The following is a 14,665-nucleotide window of genomic DNA, read 5'->3' as shown; positions in this document are numbered from 1 at the left end:
TATGGCAATCTCAATTAAGGCAAACAATTTTATGCATTTCGACACGTTGGCTAAACACGGTCCTGTGAACAACGAAAAATATGCAGCCTTGCTTTTCGATTTGATACGTTCATACTTGTTTTGTTAATTTTGTCGAGTAGTGTAGATCCAATAAGCCGCGTTAGTAAAATTCACATAATTCAGTTTTATTTTGTACCAAGAAGATTGTGTACATAAAGTGTGACTAGAAAACTGTCGATTCTTAAACAGCAGCGCTTCACTGTGACATCCCTGGAAATTTTTTTCTAATCTTAATTTTTTTTTCTAATATAAAATTTTCAATTTTAAACAGTAATGTGTACGTTAAACAGCGCTTGCTGCAGTTCATAAGAAAATGCTATACTATTCAAAATATCCTTTGTTTTGGTACTTGTAGGAATGCAATACCGAGGCAACTCGTTGAGAATAGAAGCGATTAAATTTTCCAAAAACTTCTACTAAATTTTAAAATATTTTATGAACTCTTTGATAATTATTAATAAATGAGGATTTTATAAATTAATTTTGAAGATTTTTAATTTTTCATAACCCATTTAAAATAAAGTTGTCGCTTATAAAGTTGCGTTGAAATCACTTGAAATCTCTTGCAAGTTTGCATTTTCAATCAACATATATTACAGTAGAACTCGGATAAGAAGTTTTCCAAAGGACTGCAAAACTTATTTAGGAGGTTTTCTCGAAATCTCCAGGAAAATTTTCAGGTGGTTTACAAGGAGCAGCACACGCTTCTTGATTAGACCAGGGTTCGAGCCCGTGACCACCAAATACGGAGGATGCGGAAAGGTCAAGGAATGACCCCCGCATATCCCGGAGCAATATGGCATTAGTTGCTAATGCTCCTAAAAACCAAATAACAACAACAACAACAACTTCTCACGTGGAAAAATGACGTTAAGGGTATGAAATATTAACTTCACAAATGAAAATGAAGTTTTCATAAATGAAAACCTGGCTAGCCGACCGGGCTAGCCAGCTGGGTAAAGTGCCTGCCTGACAACCCAAAGGTAAGTTTAGGGTCAAGCGGCACCAGGGGTTTCCCCCATCTCCGCGTAGTTTACATTGTGATATCTTACAGTACGCTGTAAATGCCAGAGATTTAAAAGTGTGTGGGTCTTGGATCGTTTAGTGTCGTGTACCGTTGTTCTTCTGGTCGTTTAGCCGATAAACCCCAATTTGGGTCCAACGTTGCCCCACTTACGCCCTGTGGAGGCAGACCAGGAACCCAGTAGCTTATATGCACTCTGGCAGGTCCTGCCACCTAATTTCCTGAGATTTCGGTGGCTAGGACCTTAAAAAAAAAAAAACGGGGGCACTTAAGTTTAGAAAAGCCAGGAGAGGTTAATATGGTTCAGTTTTCAGTTTAGAAATCGTTAATTTTGATTAGTTATGTGGGGTTTACGCTGGCGTATTAGTCAGAGTAGGGGAAAGAGACTGAAGACTGGGGGGAAAGACAGAAGTATGGGGTCGATAAGGAAGGAAACCCAAGGTGGTCAGTAAGGCATGCCCATGCCTCACCAGGCGAAATAGAAATGTATATGGGGTGGTAGGAAACAGGAAGACCATCTCCTCCTCCCCCCTGCCAGGGATAGGAAAAAAGAGGTACCAGGCAAGGGAGCTGGTAGAGATCGCCATTTGGCTACATGGCAGTGAGGCTGCATCAGTCGTAGTGTAGTCATAAGATCATGTCCGGTAGTAGAGTCACTCGTGGGATAGTGTCCCGTCCAAGTTGAATGTCTTTGTTTTTGGATCTCTATCTTCATTCAGTATATTTGTGAGTTTCACTTAGGTCTCATATTTGTTGGTACATAGGCAGGGTTTCTTGGTAGACAGCTAGTAGCTTCCACATAATTTTCATTCCGGAGTGTGTCCTAAAGGATGTTTTGATTTGTTATCTGGCTGGTCGTCTTTCACTCCTGGTATATTATATATAGCATTCTCCTTCTTGAGAAGAGTATTTGAGCGAAGTTGGTCAGGGCTCTGTGTTCCTCCTCTGAATCCAGTAGGTGAAACTCTTGCCCTCTGGGGAGGTATCTTATACTAGTGATTAGAATGCACCTGAGATCCTCGTATTGCGGACAGTCGTACATGAGGTGTTCCCAGGTTTCGATATCTCCACATGTACAGCATGGGTCCTCTACAAGGGCGAAGTCCATTAACTTTGCGTTAAAGGGACCATGTCCAGTTAGCAAATATGTTGTTTGCAACCCCAGAAAGAACCACGTAGGCGATTTTGGATAGATTTTTTCAAGTTGCAGTAAGAACTTGTGGGTGATTGCTCCTTTGGTTGTTTCTGCCCACCTGTCCTGCCACACCTGCAGCAGGTGAGACTGAAGCCGGATCTTTTCTGCCTTATGGTTGTTTGTTGGGTCTATTGTAAATTCCAAGAAAGTGGTGGTTATTCCCTTAGATAAGTAGTAGAGGAGTCCTGTTCTTGCGATTTCAAGATCAAGTGGAAGTACTGCTACTATCATCTGAAGCGCTGGGTTACTCACCGTTCTGCAGGCGCGGGTGGTAGTGAGGAGGATGGTGCGTTGAATTGTATCCAGGGTTCTCTTATTTACGACCAAGGCAGTTTTGTCATACCAGATTGCTGAAGCGTATGTAATTATTGGGAGGAAGGTTGCCTTGTAGTATAAGGCTAGGGTACGCTTTTTGAGGCCCCAGTCTCGCCTTGTGACCCTAGCTACCATGGCAGAGTAGTTTCTGATCTTTTGTCTTAGGAATTTGAGATGTGGTTGGAAGGATAAGTTATTATCTAGTATGACACCCAGGTGTTTTAGTTGACTAGCAAACTTGATAGTTGTCCCATCAATCTTAATCTGGGGTGGTCGTCTCAGTTGTAGGGTTCCTTTGAGCAGCGCCGACAATGTCTTTGTCCGTGAAATTGTTAAGAAATTCTTCTTGGCCCACTGTTGGAGTATCTGCAGGGCCTGATTAGCTAGGATTTCCAATTGGGCTCTGGAGTTTGCTTGCACTGCCAAAATCAGGTCATCTGCGAAGGCCTGCACCCCCACTGAGCCTAGGTCCATTCTCAAGAACTCATCAAATACCAAGTTCCAGAGGAGTGGGCCCAATACAGACTCCTGTGGACATCCTCTGTGTACTGTTCTTGCGATCTTTTTGTATGGAGTGTTTATCTCAATTTTTCTTTGTGAGAGATAGGTTTCTATGACTTTATAGAGGTTGATGGATACTTCAGCTTTCCTGAGTCTGCCCAAGACGCTCGGCCACCAGAGTGAGTCGAACGCCCCGGCAAAATCAATCGATATTACGAGGAAATATTTGTTGTCACATTCTTTGATCTTGTTAGTTAGGTTTCTGAGGGCTTCTGTTGTGGAGGATCCCGGTTTAAATCCAAACTGATTCCCAGCTAGGAGGCCAGCTGCTTCGTAGTGTTGGAGGATTCGTTTGTGCAGTAGCCTTTCAAATAATTTGCTAACTACTGAAAGAAGTGCGATAGGCTTGTAGGATTTCGGGCACTCTGATTTCTTAGTCGGACTCTTGATGATAAGTTTGATGTTGGCCGTTTTCCATTTTGTTGGGAATTTCCCTACCTCTAGGCATCTGTTGAACAGGGTCAATAGAAGTTGTGGTGTATATTCTATTACTTTTTTAAGTATTTCGGGTTCTATCATGTCTAGGCCGGGACATTTTCTCTTTTTTATCCGGGCGGCAGCAGTACTGAGCTCCTCCATGGTGAAGGGGGGGGGGGGGGCTCCATGATTTGTGTATTGTAGTTCAGATTTTCTTGACAGAGATGATTTTGTTCCTGTAGAGTTGGGACCGCCGGTTCCTTGAATATGGCATTCAAGATGTCCACCGATTGTTCCCAAGTTGTTGTCATTTGATCTTGTGGGGTTCGTGTGGTAGTCACAACCCCCCCCCCAGGGAGTTTGTTGGTAATAACCCTGTAGACTGTTCCCCAAGGGTCATCATTTCCAGTTGTTGTCACTAAGCGTTCCCAAGTTCGTTCCTTACTTTTCCGGATGCCGTCCGTGTATCGGTTTTTGGCTTCCCTATAATGTTGCCTGAGTTCTTCCACTTCGGCTTCTGGCCACGTCCTGCGCGCTCGTTGAAACTCCTTTCTTCTTTTGGTTACCACTTTGCGGAGGGCACTGATTTCCGGAGTCCACCAGGGTTTGGCTCCAGGTTTCGGGTTCTTCTTTTTGATAGCTTCGTTGCTTGTATCTGTGATTATTTTAGTTGTCTTATCTTGCAGTACGTCCGGGTCGGTTTGCGGGTCTAAACTTCCTGGATTGTGTTCCACCGTTTCATTCAGTAGGTTTCTGAAGAGTTCCCAGTTGGCACTGGCGATAGCGTATCTGTTTGTCATCTGCTTGGCTAGTGGTGTTCTTGTTAGGACTCTTGTTATCTTGTAGGTTATGACCCGGTGGTCCGAAGTGGTCCACGAATCTTCGACCCTCCAATCAGACACGAACCCAGCAAGATTTCTTGTTGCTAGAGAGATCTCGATCGTGGCCTCCCACAGGGTATTACAATAGGTTGGCAGATGATGTGGCTGGTTTAAAACAGTAAATTGGGAGCCCATGAGGAAGTCCTCCAGAAGTTGGCCGTTTCTGGTACCTCTTCTGTCAGGTTGCGGGTTCGAATCCCGCCTCGGGCTTGGATCAGAATAAAATGAAAAAACTTTGGAGGGTGCATTATGGCCACAGAAGCTGATGCGCCAACAACTAACAGAAAAAAAAAATATATATATATATTTCTAATTTCTTCACAACGTGTTATTATTACTACTAGTATTAGTCATACAGCGGAAGGAAGCCTGAGGCTTATGCTGCACCAGCCAAAAAAAAAATTTCAATTATCCTAAGAGAAGGACAGAAGTAAAAAGGAATCATCAAGAAAGAGAAGAATGATATCTATCTCAGGACCCCAGTTGTACCAAGCCTATACTCACCAGATGTGAGCTCCTGATTTGCCCTGATATTGAACTACCTAGAATAAACAATGACAGTGGATTCTTGGCGGATACCACCACCACCCCTGGATGGTGAAATCTGCCGAGAATAAGTGACATTAGTATTCTCAGTGGTGAAGCTTTCCTTATTGGAGGTAGTGCAATATCAGAGCAACTCGTTGTGAAGCATTCACAATATAAGATGTAAAAAACGATGCCATTTCTCTTACTTTGGTGGTTTACTACCAGCTAAAATGATGCTAGGCAATAACTTGTTCGGTTACCAAATGTTTATTTCGTTTAATATTTTTTTATATTAAAAATAATTAATTTCAATATCTAAAAAACGTATTAAGTGGGAAAACGTCATTATAATACAGTAATACACTGTATTCTTTAACACGAACTTTTTATGTGGGAAAACTTTTTACACGGGAAGTTTCTTACGCGGGAAAATAATACATATAAACAATAATAAATATATATATATATTATTAAAAATATATATTTATATATAAAATTTTTTAAAAAATGTATATATATATAGATATATACAATTTTTTTTTAATTTTGAAAAGTTTTTCCGCTTAATAAAATAAATAAAATAAAATATTCGGTAGATTATTTTATTTTTTATTATTTTATTATTAATATTAGTATTATTTTTTTTCCAGTAATGCTCACATGAAAACAATCAACGCCTTCACAACGAGTTGCCCTGACATAGCACTACTTTTTCGAAAACTTATCTTATTTGTGTCATTACATCACTAAAATGAGTTTCACGACTTAATACGGAGATTAGCTCGTAGAGGAGCCACAATGGCGCACATCACGTCAGAATACAACTTTGGTGCGCAGAACAAAATATCGCAACGGACGACTTTGTCGCGAATCGGCTGCAACAGCCGACGGCCATATCGCGTACTTTTGTTATCAATGAAGAACAAGAGAGAGCACGCCTCCTGTGGGCACAGCAACACCAGCACTGGATTATCGAGGATTGTAAAACAGTTGCTTAGTCTGACGATCGAAGTTCCTGGTGCATCATGTTGATGAAAGGCTCAGAATTTGGTGAAACAACATGAATCCATATTGTTTCCGCTCAAGAAGCTGAGTAGAGACAAAAAAAAAAAAAAAATTAATAATAATAAATTAACAGTAATAACAAAATATAAATAAATAAAATCAAATGATAAGAATAAAATAATTATCAGAAGAAAATTTTAAAAATATATACATAATAATAATTAATAAATAAGAGAAAAGGAAATTGTAAACATTTCCCTCCTCCGGTAGGTAATTATCCAACTGACCTTTGAATTTCCCCAAACTGTCAGCCTCTACCACTCATGTACGAGGAGTTTTACGAAAAGTAAGGTAACACATTTTTTCTCTCGATGATGTCTAATAATACGAAGTTGAAATTACACACTAAGGAATGAGTGAACACGCACTACTTTCCACAAAGTCTCCAGTTTTATTGATGCACTTGTCCCTCCCAACGATGGATCAGTTTATCAATACCAGTACTGAAGACGTCCGTGCCCACACGCAGTAACCAGCATCACACCGCCTGATGAACTTCCTCATCCGTGTCTGGGCTGTAGAGAGAATGCAACAGAGTTTCCCAGCGATTACGGCGCAACCACTCACCATGGTGGGATCGGTGTATGGAGTTGCGTTGTCATGCAACAAAATCATGCCGCTTGTCAGGAATCCTGGTCGTTTGCGTCGAATGTTGGCTTTCAGTTTTTCCAACGTTGCACAGTAAAGCTGTACATTGATTGTTTCACCCTTCAGCAAGAAATACACCAACAGAACGTCCTGGCGAACACCGAACACTGTGGTCATGATGTCGACCTTCAATGTCAACGCGGCCCGCTTTAAATTCATTGCACCAAAAACACACCTGCTTCTTTGTCATCACCATTTCGCCATACATAGCAACCAGTTCACGTGAATGTCCCTTTTGCTTACAAAAAGTGAATAACTTCAAGAACATCTGTTTTGGATCACACTCGCACGGTGCCGTCATTTTGCAACTGGATTCTGGTGTGAGGCGACAGTACCACAAAACTGCACTGGAGGTCTTTTTGAACGTTATTAACGGGTCTATCTGTCGACCGTGTTTCATCTCATTCCCTTTCACCATTATTAAGTAAAAAAGCGTTACCTTACTTTTCGGAAACCCTTAGTAGGTAAATTATTCCAGGAACGTGAGTGCAATAACACACGCTAGAGTATACCGGAGTTCAAACCCCTGACTGCTAAATACGGTCGATCTGCCAACCTGCACTGGATCAGCATGGCAAATTATGATCCATTTCCCTCAACATGAATTGTTGAGGAAGCATGCATCCTGCAGTGAATTGATAATAGCTGCTGCTTACCTTACCTGCCTTTCGATCGAAACTTTTATCGCTTCAGCCCTCTATGTTATTAACTTTATTGAAAATACCTAGAACAGCGTCTACAAATGCTCTACAGGTAATTGCTGGTACCATGCTATTGGATTTATTTATTATCTGCAGAGGGTTTTTGTAAAATTTGAAAAAAGGGTATGTCGATAACGTTTTTGGAGATCACAAAAGATTTGGAGAATATTAAAGAAGAAAAACAACGAATATGGAATAAATTAATTAGTTTATGGCAGACCAGATGAGAAAGTGGTGATGTTGGAGCTGTGACAAGGAAATATATTCCCTGGGTGAACTATGCATTGCCGAAAACCGTGGTATCTTGGTTTACGCCTTCTATGTATACTTCTTTTTATTAAGAGGACACGACTCACTTAGGGTCAAATTATATGAGAGAGGATTGGAGACAGATCCTTTCTGTACATGTGGCGAACAGGAGACTTGGATGCATGTAATTTTTTTATGTCGGGAGTATGAAGACCAACGGCAGATTTTGATGGCACATATTCTTGACTTATCATTTGATACAGTGCATTTACTTATTGTAAATTGTGACTGTTTTAATTCATTTCACGAGTTTTCAGCTGCTGTTTTTGCAAGAAGAACTGTTCTCAGAACCTTTCTTTGAGAGGCAAACCTGGTGACTGGATTGTCTTCATGGAGTTTTACTATTTGTTTCTACCTCTGCATAGCAGCTGGTGTGCTGGACCTGATTCATGGTGTTAGGTCTGGTGCTTTGGTCAATTGTCTTTTGTGCTGCGATCATCCCTTCTGGATTCTGGGGTGCTGGACCTGATTCATTGCGTCGGGTCTGGTGCTCTAAAGGTTCTATTATCCATGGCGTATAGTTGGAGATTTGCTGGACAGTACCTTTATTGGGTTTGGAGGTTCCAGGGCATGTGGAACAGCAACTGAGGAAATATTCAGTTGAGCTGTGATTTTTCAAGTTTATAGTTGTGCCATCCAGACTATTGAATATTATTGTTGTTTTCCCTGCTGGCTCCCTGGTATGGGCAACCCGGGGAGCGGGATTGCTGGCACTCACTGGTATTGCACTACCTCCAGTGGGTGCTGGATTTCATGCGCGAATTGCGCTACAGTAAAATCAGACTCTGGTAATTTAACATACGTTTTCAGGACTGCTTTGTAAAGAATACATATTCCCAAGTTCTCACGGTAGATTTAGGCTTATGCCTGGGAGCTACCCTGATTAAAGAACACTCTTACACACACGCACACGCACACGCACACACACACACACACACACACACACACACACACACACACACACACACACACACACGAGTGTTTAATGATATGTCAGAGCGCATAATTATATGTAAATATATCTTGTATATAAATTATGTATATACTTTTATGTACATAACCTTGAGACTATATTGTGTGTAATTAATAAATGACTGAAAAAATGAATCCACTTACCTTCCTTTATACCTCTTTAGTTACCACAAATGTACTGATTTGTAATTTGACTGATTATAGCCTTTCTGTTATCCTGATTAGACAATATGTGGCTGTTCTTTTCAGTCCCCACTACCACTTGTACCAACGAGCTGTTTGTTTGTCAAGTGTGTCTGACACCGACTGCCACGCCACATTCAAAGTCCATTAAATCTTCACTCTTACCCATTCTCGTATTGAATTGCGCATATACGTATCTTCCCACTTCCCTTTTACTTCCTATTACTAAAGGAACATTCCATTTCAGGAAGAGTAGGTTACCTAATAAAATGGCCACTCAATTGATATAAACGGTGATTTCTTTTAATTGAGCTTATATTTGGTAAACAAAGTTGAAATAATTTAGAGAAAAGTAGCAATTCTTGCCAAGGTTTAAAATTCTGAACCCAAATTAGACGTTTAAAATTAGTTTCGTTATCAAGAATAGAGAAGCAATCAAAGCTTCATTTTCAGGTTTTATGTGATCCTGTGTTATTTTATGCACTTCAATATTTTCTTATTTAAGTCAGCCGCATACTCTAACAGGCTTTGCTTATCGTGTTCCCTTCAAAACGATAAAAAATCTTTGTCTGACGTTACAATTCATTCATCCTCTACGATTTATAACAGTGACATTAATTAATATCACTAATTTAACATCGCAAATTTTCAAATATGATTTCAAAATTTCTTCTAATTTACAGACATTAAATATAAAATAGTCCATATAATACGTTTCTTTCACTGAGATTCATTGTGTTAAGAAGCGATAAAGCGCCCTCATATGGGCGGTTATTGGAAATTTTAATAACTCGCAAAAATAATGAGTGCAAAAAAGAAAAGAAATTAAAAAAGAAAACCTGGGTGCATACATGCTAATCAAACCTTTAGTACACAATTTTAACTATAGAAGATTATTGGAAATTTTCCTTTTAGTCAAATTAATAAACGATACCGAGCATTCAGGGAATAAAATTTTTATCGTTTTGTAAGGATAGATCTCAAAATCCGACCTGTGACTTTGTCACTATTACCGTCACGTCATTGTCATATTCCTATAAGATCAGTCCAGTGAAAGAGGAACTGAAATCACAGTGACAATGACAATCCCAGAACACATAACAATGTCAGAACAGGAACTACTAGAAAAGGAAAGTCACAGTTTGATCTAACCGTTCCAATTCCAGCTTGCGATTCAGCCCAAATGGACATAAAATAAATAAAATAATAATAATAAACACTACAATCAAACATAGAGATATAAATAAAATGAAAGAAATTTAACACAGCCAATAGTAAAATGTAAAAAAAAAAAAAAAAAAAATCTGCAATTTAAGTGATAAATCAATACTTCATGTCAGTTCCAGTTTTTATAACACTCTCAAAACTATTACAGTATTATAATTAATATATTTAATACAATTTTAGTCTGTCTGGTTGGAACGCCGCTTTTTTAAGGAACTAGGAAACATTTAATTTTAATAAGTTTATTTAAAGATTTATAAATAAATGAAAATACTCATTCAGTTCATTTGTCACTGGCAGCTCCGAATAGCAAGTTTTTGTAACGGTTGCAAATTCGCTTATTATTTGTAACGTTGTTGCCTTTGTAAGTCTCGTTCTAACAAAATAATTCCGACGAGAAATTCAGTACAAAGAATAATTTATCAATTTTGTATATGTTTATTTATCAGAAAATTATTTATAAACGTATTGAGCGCCCTCATTACTGTAAATAGAGCACTTAGGTTGTAATAAAATTACATTTTCTTATTAAAAATGTAATTTTTTGAAATTTGATATATTATCTATTAAAAATAAGCTATGTAGGCTCATTACATGCCTTTGAGACCCACTTGGTGGATTGGATAAATTTGGGGGAAGGAAATACGATGATATGTGTAGCTGGCTGGCACATTTAGAAACCTGAATCTTGTGGCATACTGAACAATGGCTTCGTCACATGAGATAATCACCCATAGGAAAATGCTTCATTCATTACGAATCATCCTGTATTCGGTAGTTAGGAGCAATACACGAAAAATGAAGAATTATACTTATATCATTACAGAAATTATGCTGATCGACAAACTACTTCTGAAAATACCCTCCCAGTATTAGAGCAGTTATGATCACTATATTTTATGAAAAATATTTTCATTTTTTTAACCCTTTCACTTGCTATCAAGAAGTATTTTTGCCTCATAGTGCCTGATATTTTTTTCCACGGTCTGTACAACAAAGAAATAGCGTCACTTCAATTTTAACTTTCGTTTTCAATCGCCCCAGGCGGTACGGGCGCCGTAATACTACGCTACAGTCACGTCACGCTGTCCTCCTGTGTGGCGGACAAGAGCGCCGATTACGCAAGGTCCCAAGAGCGGTGTAGATGGTTATAATAGTAGAATTAGCTGAACAAGACACAGCACGTCTTGCGTAATGAGAACTCTATAAACACATTAATATAACATATCATTTTTAGAGTGTCGAATACAACCCACGAGTTGGCAGTCACAAGTGTAACGCTTTTCCACACATGGTTAACGCGTGAGATCAGCAAAAAGGTCATGAGAAATTTCAGAGAGGGGATGCAGAGATATATATTTTTTTTGGAAGGGGAGAAGCAAGGGAGATTAACTTTTGGGTGAGACATAACAGAAAGGAGAGAGCAGTGAGAGTCTTGGCCGATTTTTATCATGGTGTGAAGTAGAATATAATCACTAGTAAAAGATGAGAAAAGAGCTACACTGAACATCTGGTATAGGACTTCTTCTTCTCCCCCCCCCCTAGGCAGTGCAGAGATTTTTCGGGTAAATCAGTCCTTGTTGCTTAATAACAAACTGCACTGAAATGTCCAAAAGCCAAACTTACCATCTGCACACATTTTAATGCACATATAAGACATCTCTCCTCACACATATATATATATATATATATATATATATACCCAGACAGTTGGTGTATCATTTTCTTGGTACTCAGTTTTAATAGATTATGCAACTTATTAAACTAGTTGTCAAAATACTAATTACACTATTAAGTTAATATAATTCCCTGTTCCAATATTTGAACAGTTGTATGTTTTGACAAACACTAATCATTTTGTACTTGCTAGAGAATTAGTGGAAAAGTCACATGAAGAACATTACACTGTAATATTGCTAACAGCAAGATAATGCTTGTATTCAGTTAATTCACCTAATAATCACATACCAATTAATCTAAACTATGTACCAGTTCTATTATACTCATTTGTATTCCTATATGTTTAATAAACCTTATTTTGTTTGTTTACTATTTTGCATCCTGACCATTCCATCTAGATACATACAATTCACTGAACAATTTTTTTTTAAAGAACCATTAATTGCGGTCACTCCGGGGCCCCCTTATCTAAGAGGTACCCCTGGGTAAAAACCACAACGCGATCCTCGATGTTGTATTCTTACTGAACATCCATCTGGGTAAGTTTTTAGAGCACGGGATCTTTGTCCTAATTTAACTGCTAGATTGATCATTAGAAACCCAGGTTTTTCTGGATACACATGGTATCGTGCGTCTTGCTGGAAGCCGAGTGATCCAAGAAGACGTTGATAGGCAAGTTGATATGCACGTTACGACGGAAAACCCAGTGGAACACTGTTGCTAATCGTGACCAGGATGATATATGTTGTTGCGGGATGAAAAACCATTTTTATGAACGCTTGTGAGTTATTGGGATTACTGTAAACTGAAGAGCAAAGTCACAACAGGAGAAACTAGTGAAGAGAAGACAAAATAAAAGGAATTACTGTTGTAATAGAAAAAGAATAGGGAAACGCCCAGCACTAGTGGTTTTGTTTGTATACGGGGAATGGTTAGAGGCATTTTCATTAATTTTATTTTTCTTTTTCAACAATACAAATAACACAGAAGTCTTCGAGTACACACATGTAGTAACACTTAGCAACTAGAAGCATTTGGAAGTAATTGATTAATTTGCCAAAACAAATAATAAAAATTTTCAAAAAAAAAAAAAAAAAAAAACTCTAGTTGCTATATGTTAGGAAATCCTTTTGTTATTTTAGAATTTCTCAGTACTAACAGTTTAGTTTTATTACAGCTACCTAAAGGTAAGTACACTATTTTGGAGGGACCCTTCCCACCCTAAATTTTTACTCAAATATTAATAGAATCACCTAATTTAACTTAGACACTTATAAATCCAACATGGAAGAACAAATCCCACAAACTTCAACCGACCTTTCGGCTGCATTGTTTGATACGCAACAAACACACTCCCCTCCCGAATCTGACAGGCCGCATGTGGCTAACATCGCAGGTTATTTTGGTCTTGTGCCTACATTTTTTGGTACAGATGAAGTGCACGAATCCAGTGGAACAATTTCTATCAAGAGAGGAAGAACTTTTATGTGATTTCTTCATACCGTAACCGAGTTAGTCGGTCTCGTGGGAGGTCACACGGATTCTTCTCCCCTAAACTCTGTTTTTCCTTCCAGCAAACCGAATCATAGAATACACGCCATTTATAAAAACAATACACTAACTCCTCACAACCTTAGTTTCTTTGGCACAAAAACAAACAAACGAAAATTGTGAACAGTTTTCGTTATGTGTAGTCATGTAATTAGATGGTAGTACTGGTAAATTTCCAGTTCCATCTTCGGCAGTGCTGCCGTCTAGTGAACATGCAATATATACTTTTCTTTTTTTTTTTCTTTCTTTTTTGTTTAGCGCCACAACAACTATGCTCACAGTACGTGTGAGGGTCAGTGTATTGTATATAAGTTGCGTGTGTTCTGTGGCAGGTTTGCTATTTGAAAAGCCTGGGTTTCCGACTGGCGAAACTATGCCATCCTCGCCTCAGACCAACTAACTCAGCTACGATAATAAAAAAGCCCATAAAAATTTCTCTCTCATCTTCACAGGAATTCGAACCCAGCCATTGTCCACACTGTGATGAAAGACAGCAATTGAACCGCTGTGTGACTTTTTCAGACAATGAGAAAAGACTCTTAAGGAGAAGAGGCGTGAAGCATTGCTCAATTTCTATGGGCCAGAAATGTAAAGCCTACCAAAATCCATAGCCAGCTAATAGGAATTTATGCTGAGAATGCCATATTTTTTTTTTTTTTAGGAGCATTAGCAACTAAGGCCATATTGCTCCGGGAATATGCGGGGGTCATTCCCTGACCTTTCCGCATCCTCCGTATTTGGTGGTGACGCGCTCGAACCCCGGTCTAATCAAGAAGCGTATGCTATGCACTGCTGCTCCTTCCCACCTGGCCTGAGAATGCCATATTGTGTGTGTGTTTGGTATATCGCTTTTATGGCATGCTCCTTTTAGCCCTGGAAGAGGGAATTCCTTTTCCCAGGTTACTGACCCCGCCACGTGAAGGCAGGAGCGGTGCCAACCAGTGACAAAGCGATCAGCAGAAGAGGAGAGCAGTACGTTACTAGCGATAGCAGTAACATTGCGAGCGATGGAGGGATTATTTAAGCACTAGTACTCGCCCTAGGAAAATCGCTAGAAAATCGCACTAGAAAGATTGCTTGGCACTCGGGGCTGATCGGAGAGCATATAGATAGATCTATTGCAGACACTGATCCTGTTGGGAGATGGATGTAAGTTGGTGAACCAGTATTTAGGATGGTTAAGTTTTGTCTGTCAATGAGTATTTCAATGAGTTGCCCTCGTCCATCTGTATTGGGAGAACCCCACAATGGACGGAGTCCATTGAAGTCACCCAATAAACAGAAAAGGATTGGTAATTGCAGAATAAGATTTTCAAGTTCGTGAATAGTACACGGATGATTGGGGGGTAGA

This window comes from Mastigoproctus giganteus, chromosome 10, assembly GCF_048544385.1.
Source record: "Mastigoproctus giganteus isolate SK-2022 chromosome 10, ASM4854438v1, whole genome shotgun sequence".
NCBI classification, from domain to species: Eukaryota; Metazoa; Arthropoda; class Arachnida; order Uropygi; family Thelyphonidae; genus Mastigoproctus; species Mastigoproctus giganteus.
Note: the sequence above shows the minus strand (reverse complement) of the source record.